We start from the raw sequence: 9,226 nt of genomic DNA, 5'->3' as shown, positions 1-9,226 counted from the left end.
CGGTGACCCTAAAAAGTCTGAGCTACAACAGGTAATTGATGGCAGTAGAGTTTTATGTTCAAATTGTACCTTCGACGAAAGACAATTTTTCACCAGATTTCATTATTGCTACTTAAAAAAAAAAATCCACTCTTTGTTCCAGGAAACTGTTGAAACCATTATCAGGAAGAGGAATGTCAGATTATGTGGTTCCTTATTATTAACTGAAAACTAGTTTATATTCTAAACTGAAGGTAATGAATCTCCCAGACTTGAGGATGAATTAGTTTCAGGTAGATTCTGTCTGTATGACCTACAAACTATTTCCTGTGATGTGGTCCAGAACCCTCCCACCCCCACAATCATCTGCGGTCCCTGCAGCCCTCATATGATGTAAGATTCCTGTCATAATGAAATATAGGCTGGAAAGAAGACTCTGGACTCTGTTGATCTCAGCCGTGAAGATTCGGTGTACATCTCCATCTTAATACGCTGAGACTAACATACTGATTGGGTGGGGGTGGGGTGAGGCAGGGGGGGGGGGGTTACAGGAAACATCTGGACACGACTCCAGGAGGAGCAGGTTCAACAACCAGTTCTCTGATCCCAGAGAACAGATGTCTGTGAATCTGTCTGAGAATTGATTTTGAAAACGCGACACTCACCCACCTGTAGCATTTGATCACAGGGGTCATTTCTTTGGGATTATTAAGGGTCACCAAGTTCCTTATTGCCCATCTCAGCATCGACTGGTCCAACACTCTCATAAGAAGCACTAGAAACATGAGTTTTAGGACTGGTTTTATATTAAAGGTCTAATGTTTGAAGTATTTTTACCTGCATTCTGGATCAGAAGAGGCTTTTCCACTTTTATTCCCCTACTTGTTTTACCTGTGGTACAGCATGTTAAAGGTTATTGGGATAAAATCATGTATGAGTTCTGATAACTCTACTTCCTGCCACATAATAAGCCCTAAATCCAAAAAGTTGTGAAACTAAAATTATATTCTAGTCGTTTCAGGAATAAATCCATCCTCCTTGTGTGTGTTTGGTGAGCAGTGGAGTCTTTATTTACCATGTTGTTTATCATGGATCTGCTTGTAAACGAAAACACACAGAGACTTGTCGGGGCCAAATAAAAGAATGAAGCGTGGGAACAGATGCAGGGAGGAGATGAAAAGTAGAATGAAGGGGTGACAATAGTGAGAGAGACTCGGGTCATCTGGTCGGGCATGTTGCAGCCAGATGTTTCTGGGAGAATATGTTACTCCAGCTGTTTTAACCTGCTGCTTGGACCGTAATTAAAGTAATCCAAGATACACAACTGAGCAAAACGCCTCATCACGTTTGAATGATCACAGACGCAAACTGATTCAGGCTTTAAAAGAAAATAAACACTTTTTAAAAAACCCAAAAAAACAAAAAACTCGATCTATCAATAGTAGTAAAAGAGGCCTTGAATATAAGGCTTTACCTTTTCTGTCCACTTGGTGTCGCCATAGATCAGCGTTTTAAAGTGCAACGCGTTCAGGCTGAGGCAGTTATTAATGACACTGACGAAAAATGTGTTTTTCTAAAAAATAAAAAAAAAGCCAAATACTTGGCAATTAAGATACTTAAACTTGTGAAACAAACGTTGGTCAACGTTCTTTGGAATTAATCAAACTGTTAGATATTGGAGTTATTTCTGATATTCTTGCTTCTAATGTTGGTGACTCGGAAAAAAACAATTACCTCTGACTTACAGAGATTTAAATACTGTCAGCAGCAGGATACAGGCCGTGCTGTCAAGATAGGAATTCTCTATCTTAGAAGCTTATTTGTCTAAGCAGGCGTCAGAAAACCCAAAGGAGAGCTGCGACACGTCGCTCTGACGTCTGAAATCTTGACTTACCTTTGTGGCTCAGATGATTCAATCCTAAACCCTCAAAGACTCTGCAGGTTTTTGGGAAAAGGAAGGATGGATCTCACAGCAGTGTGTTATCATTTCCATCACACTGTGTTTGGCAGTTCTTTATACATGAAAAGGATTCATATCCTTAATCTGAGATGGGAAATGGATTTCATTTCTGTGTGGCCTACCAGCAATAGGAGCAAGGTTTTAGTAAAAGAGATCAAACAATGTGTGACACACTTCCTAAAGGCTTAAAGCAGCCATACTGACAAGGAGATGATGCTCAGCTGTTATATTTATAGGCTGATGTGAATTCTTTTGCATGGTTATTTTTAGAGCAAATACTGGGAAAATAATTTTTATTTGATAGAAATGAATATTTTAAACCATTTTATATATATTTTTTCCATCATTTACTTAACTTTTAAATGAAACCAAGAACTCTCACAGCATGAAGTTATTATAAAACACTCAGATTGAGACCTCATCATCGTTACTTAATGCAATATCTTCTGGAAGTTTGAAATAAGAAACATCATCTTCCCCCCTTCCAGAAGTATTCATCTCATTTTCCCCTATATCAGATCCTCTGGTGTCCAGAGTTCCAAGGACGTGATGTTGTTAAAGCATTGCACCTTTCACACATCGACAGTTATGTTGACAGCACAAACTGCGCAGCAGGGAGACGCACAATGAAACCCAAAGACCTGCAGCCTCTTAAAAGCTTCAGAGAACATCAGGAGCCGAGCCGAGGCTCATGTTACTGCAATCCCATCTGGCTCAGATAAATACGTCTCGCAATCTGGGCTCGGTTCAGGGCCCTCAGACGCGTCCAGGGATTCACCCTTCACAGAAACAATCGATAGCCTCTTTCAGTAAATAAAACACCCTACCCCTTGTTTTGAAATCCTACGCTCACAGTGTTGAAAGCAGATTTATGTTAAAGAAAAAACCCATGATGCACGGGTCAGGATGTACACGGATGATGGAATGCTGTGAAAATGACTCGGTCTGTTTAAACAACATCTAAAATATAATTTTTTTTCCCTGATTACCTGCAAAGAGAAAGTCAGTGTTTCACTTACTTTTACATCTCGGTCTGTTGGTTTTTGCACCTTCTGACTCTTTATTTGTAATTTTCCATCATGTTTGATGACATGATGCTGCTCTGTTTCACACAATCTTTATATTTGACACTGATTAATTTCATTAATTTGTTGCTGGCGATAGTGTTGATTTGATTTTTCATTAGTTCTGCTTCTACGTTCCCTGGAGGAACCCCAAAAATCGCACCGGACGTGTTTTCAGCCTTCATATAGTGACTGTTTTTCTCGGTTAAAAGAAATGTCCCATAATATTGAATTCTTAGTTAATGACTTTGCTCTCAGTTTAGCCCACATCCATTAATTTTGGCCAAATTAAAAATTAATAACCAATTAATATATTGTAATTGGAAGTGAATGTTTTATGTTTATTGGGGCTTGCAGTGATGCTGCACCAGTCGGTTTATCTATCCTGTCACGAGGCCACTTGACTCATCTTTATCCCTTATACTTCCTGATCACTCTCTCTATACCACAGCAGCCTTTGGCTTAAGATGCCCCCACTCCCACGCCCCCCCGCCCCCACCTAATCAGCCTCATTGGCCGCCGGTGATCCCACCCTTATCTATTTGCTCTGCTCCAAGATTTATAATAGTCTCAGCAGTGTTTGATGTGAGGGATCCAGCCTGAGAGTTAGAGTGGATCTACCGCTGAATGTCAAAGACTTCATCACCATAAATTCTTTCACTAAAGGCAGAAGTGGCTTTGGTTTTTAATTGTGTGTTAATTTTAACAGTTTTGCAAAAATGGAGTTAACTCGTCAGGTCTGTGGAGACGATTTCCATCAGCTGTCACCAAAGATGTTTCGTTAGTTTTTAAGCAGGCACCTTGTCAGTTGTCTTAATCCTTTGTTCAAGGACATCTGTGCGTGTGTGTGTGTGTGTAGGTGTGTGTGTGTGTGTCAGTTGCTCCCCCATGTACCTCAGTGGGTCCTGGACCAACCCCCTGTGGGTTATCTAGATTTTCCTGTCAACATGTCACATCCCACCAGCCCAACAGCTCTGTTCTGAGGGAGACGAGGCTGCAGGTGCTGTGAAGTACGAGCCCTCTATTCAAGGTGTGTGTGTGTGTGTGTGTGTGTGTGTGTGTGTGTGTGTGTGTGTGTGTGTGTGTGTGTGTGTGTGTGTGTGTGTGTGTGAGCGTGTGCATGTTTAAAAATCATCATCTTCCTCTTCTTCTTCCTCTTCTTCTCTGCTGGATGAATGTGCGTAATAATGTATATAAAACACCAAACTATTTCTCACTATTCTGAGACGTTCCAATACCTTGAATTTGTAAATCTATATCTAAAAACACAGTTTCACACCTCGTCTACCTCCGTTATGGATTCCACTGTTAATCTTTTACGTCCTAAAAAAGCACACGGCTGCAGTAACATGTGACATCACACATGACTATTTAATGAGACATTGTCCTTGGACTCATCTCCGGGCATCACAGCCTCATCCAAACTTGGATAAATAAGGCATGGGGATAGCTTCAGGGGAGTGTTGAAAACAATTCACTGTCTATGACAGCTAAAGCAGCAGAGGTTCTGTGGTGTGTTACACACACACGAGCCACTAGATCACCTCTATTTAGTAGTCCTTGAGATCAAGTATGTTGGATATTAAATTCAGATATTGAAACGATTTTACTTCATAAATATTACATTTCTCACTTGTCAAATACTCCAAATTATTGCAGAATACACTCATACAAATGCAATTGAGCTGAAAGGTTTCATTTTTTATTAAGTATTGTCATTATTAATTCAATATTGATTTAGGGATGGGACTACGTTGTGGTTTTAAGCATTTTTTTATAACTCTAAAACCACTTGAAACCCTGATTCTATACATTCTTTTATTTTGGCGAGAGCCAATCTTCGCCCCGTCTTCCTCCTGACCTTTCTGTGATTACATCACAATTCCCATCAGTGCTGTGACATTTTCTTTCCTACCCTCTGTGTTCACTTCAGGCCCTGTGGGAGCAAACAACAAGGCCAGGTAGTCCAGAGGCCAAATCTGCCGGTTGTCCCTTGTTTGAACGGTGGCAAGTGTCGGGTCTGAGAAACTCTCTGACGTCTGCAGTGGACAGATGAAAAGAAAGACCCAGGAAACAGCACAGCCCCAAACACAGTTGGATGTGAGCATCCCTTTATTGTCAAAGCGATTTAGTCGATATTATGGTCACATGTGTGCAGAGATGACAGTAAATGAGCCTTACAGTAGCATCTGTGGACCGGGTCGCTCGTGGTCACCCTAAGTGCAAATACTATAACAGATCAGAATCAGGAGGTTCCACAGTTTTTGAAGAGGAGCTGGTGTAAAGCCCAGATGATGAGTTCTCACTGCGCCTTTTGACTGCATAGAAATTGTGTTTTCGACATGCAGTCATGGCTGCCTTTTGAAGATGCGAGGCTGTGTTGTTACTGTTCTTTCTTTCACAATGTCTCCTTGTCATATTCAAAGTAGGGCACTAGTTACTTATAAAAAAAGCAATAAGAGGTACCAGAATGTCAAAGGAATGTAAAAATCTGAATGTAAACAGATCAATATTTATAAATGTTACATTTTCCCCTGCCTTAATCAGCACTTTGAATCTGTGGCGAACAAAACATCCATCAGTTTACTTTTAATTCTCAGCAGTTTTGTGCCCAAAAGCTACCGGGCCAGCAGTCAGGCTTTTGTGTCATCCTCTTGAAAATGGTATGAAATGAAAGAACTACTGGGATGTGATTCAAGTCGAGGGGGAAAAAAAGTCACTAGAAAATAAAGAAAGAACATTGGTCACGTCTTCTTTCTCAGTCTTCAGCTATCTGTCTCTCACACTCAAGCCAAAAAAAACACAACAAAACACAAAAACCACTTGAGAAAGTCTGACTCTGAAGTGCCCGACTCCAGTCTGCAGAGTCTTGTTGTCAAGGGGTCACTCGCTCATCCTCTGCAATAGACCAGAGAGATATCATGCAGTTTTACTATAATAATATGAGAGGTTGGCCCAGTGATGAGGAGCTGATATATTGAAAGAGCCAAGAGCATACAGATAATTTACATACGAGCAGGAGTTCAGCAATCAAAAAAGCTTAAATGAGAGATGTGTTGTCTCAGTGTGTAATAAATGTGTAACAACAGCTTCATAATACTGCATTAGAGTCCACACTAAGTTTACATGTTTAACGCTTCATACAGAAATTAGTACGTCTAAGTGGATTTTATGTCCGCTGGAGCCCAAACGACAAGAAATGACTTTTCCGGCCGAGCGGTGCAGTCAGCCCTCTGACCATCCAGTCATCCACATGGTTAGAGATCGGGAGCCAGACGGGCGCACGGAGGTGCGAAAGAAGAAAAAGACAAAACTGACCGTTGGAGACAGAAGAGGGCCCTCAGCTAAAGGGTTAACAAATTCCGGGAACCCTTAAGGGTGGATCCAATCAGCATCGCCCGCCTCTTTCCTCTCACTCCACAAATCACAACTAATTACGGTTCCAGCTTTACCACCCCAGGTACCCAGACTCCAGTGCAAAAGAGCAGCCTGGTAACACACAGACAGCGACTGAACTATGTGGGGGAATGAGAGAAGCTTAATGTGAGGAAGTTATTCAAAGCAGCGTTTGCTTTAGGTCAAAAACGGCTTTAGCTGAATTTTGAAAGGGTTGGTGAGGTTTAAAGAATCACAGCGTGAATATGTGCTTGGGATCATCTGAGGGTCTTTCATGAGTCAAAAGTCAAGTTTATTTTGGAAAACCCTACCAGCGGAGCAGAGGCCTGAACCATAAAGCTGGATGAACCTAGCCGGGCTTCCTCTTACTTATCTGGCTTCACTTACCGAGACATCCGCCCTCCGGATTTTCGGTACCATAAAGCCGGCTATCAACTCACAAATTCAATTCAGGCTTGTTCACTCTAGATCTGTGCACGCTCACATAAAAAGGGCGGAGTTTGCTGCATGCGACCAATCGCAAACATGCAACAAACCGGCCCCAGCCGCATATTTCACAACGGAGGAGCAAACAATAATAATTAATAAATATGAGCAATACAAATCAATAATCCAGGCAAAAAGCAACACAGTTGCAGCTGCCAAACGGCGCAAGGATCGCTGGCATAAAATCGCCGACTGTCAATGCGGAAGTTAGTTCCATTATAATATTACTTCCCCACTATGACTGCACTTGTATATGTGACTACAGTAACATTTGTGTGTTCCATAAATGTATGTGTGTACAACATTTTTCGTTATGGCATGTAATTGTAGCCCCTGTAGCCCCCTGTACCTATGAATGAATGAATCAATCCATGATTTACTTAAACAAATAATTGATTAATGGCATTTTTTCTGTGGATTGCTTGTAACCCATCCAACGAGGGATTTAAGGACATCATAATAATTATGAACATCACTAAGAAATATATTAACTGTGGCAAAAAACCTCAGTGCAATGCACACTGTGTGCGGGACTGTCAGCGCGTGGTTTGGGTGCGTTACATTACTGATGTAAGGCTCCAGCAGCTGACGGATGTAATGTAACCCCTCTCCCCAAAAACTCTACCTTTCGTACAGTGATTGTTCAGGCAATTCAAATGGATTACAGTGATCTCTAAATATTCTCACGCGTTCTTCGCACAAGCTGTGCACCAAGATCCACCAGGTTCTCATAAAACGGACAGCACATTTTCCAAGAGAACTGATTGGTCAGTAGGTGGGGCTGTTATACCTGCTGAGCTCTGATTGGTCAGTAGGTGGGGCTGTTATACCTGCTGAGCTCTGATTGGTCAGTGAGTGGGGCTGTTATACCTGCTGAGCTCTTATCCTGAACTTATCCTGCTCTGGAGCAGGTTAGGTGTTCAGCATAGGTTACCGCGACAACGTAGCCACCTTTATGGACTGAAAAGCCAGGGTTAAGCCCGAACTTATCTCGCTAAACCGTAATCCAGCTTTATGGTACAGGCCTCAGGTTATTTCTGTTTGTTTGTTTGTTTGTTTGTTTGTTTTGAACAGATATTCTAAACAGTTTTTTTGGAGAAATGAAATGAGTACAGAGACAAGGCAATGCCACTAATGTGACACTGTTAGATGTCATGTCAAATTAAAATGTGACATTAATGCAAAAACAACACAATATTTATTGTTATAATAATAATAATAATAATAATAATAATAATAATTATTATTATTATTATTATTATTATTATTACTATTACTATTACTATTACTATTACTATTAATTAATTAATTTCATGCAGAACATCAGGAGCTAGGAGCCGTAGGGACATGCAACACATGACACAGTCTGGTCAAGGTAACATATATCAAGCGCACCCCTCTCTGCGAGGCGGGCCTTTTAAATGATCAGAGCCTCAGACTTCTTTTTGGCTTCACTGCAGCTGCTGCTCATTTAGCATCATATGCGCTAAAGCTCTGCTCCAAACCAGGAACAAACTGCTGTTGACAGTTCGGGATCTTTGTTGGATGATTTTCTTACCGATTAGATGTTGGTGATCAACGCTGTTCCTGAAAAAGGTGAGTCTCTGCTGCTTGACATGTAGGGAGTTTTGCATTTGTGTGTGTTGTGGTACTTTCATTGTGATGATGTACGTTGTGACACCATGTGAGTCGTTCTGTCTAACAATTACTGGCTTCATTGGTTTTTAATTGTTGCCTCATTGGTAACAGCTCCTTCTGTTCCATAAGGGCATGATTATTATCATATTAGCATTTTTACAGAATAATATTGGCTTTATGGCAGTTTTGGCTTTTGTCACATGACTTTATAGTCTGAATATTTCACAAACCATGTATTCCTAAGCAAGATAGAAAAAAATAATAATAATAAAATGAACTTGCTTTTTGCACGCTCAAGGAATTGGATCAGTTTAAGAAAACAATTGTTCAATTTTTAGATGTATGTATCTCAAATCTACAGTATGTGATTGGTGTTTGTAGACAACCTGCCACAATGACCACTACTTTGTTAAGCTCACCCACCACCACCAAAAAAAAATCCATCCAACAAAAACTTTCCGAGAAGATCTGTGCAATTGTGTTTAGATGCCTTAATATCATTATCACTATTCCTCAATCTCTGCTCTGCTTAGGGTTTTCTTGTTTGCTCGGAGTTTAAGATTTGGTCTGCTTTTAATAAAGTAAATCTCTACCCGGTTACTAGATGTGGTGAAATGTGATGTTGAAGGTAAATTAAAACATCTACTGTGATATATGCATATAAAATATTGTCTGTTTTTGCATTCTTTTCAAATTTCTGGTC

This window comes from Antennarius striatus, chromosome 6, assembly GCF_040054535.1.
Source record: "Antennarius striatus isolate MH-2024 chromosome 6, ASM4005453v1, whole genome shotgun sequence".
NCBI classification, from domain to species: domain Eukaryota; kingdom Metazoa; phylum Chordata; class Actinopteri; order Lophiiformes; family Antennariidae; genus Antennarius; species Antennarius striatus.
Note: the sequence above shows the minus strand (reverse complement) of the source record.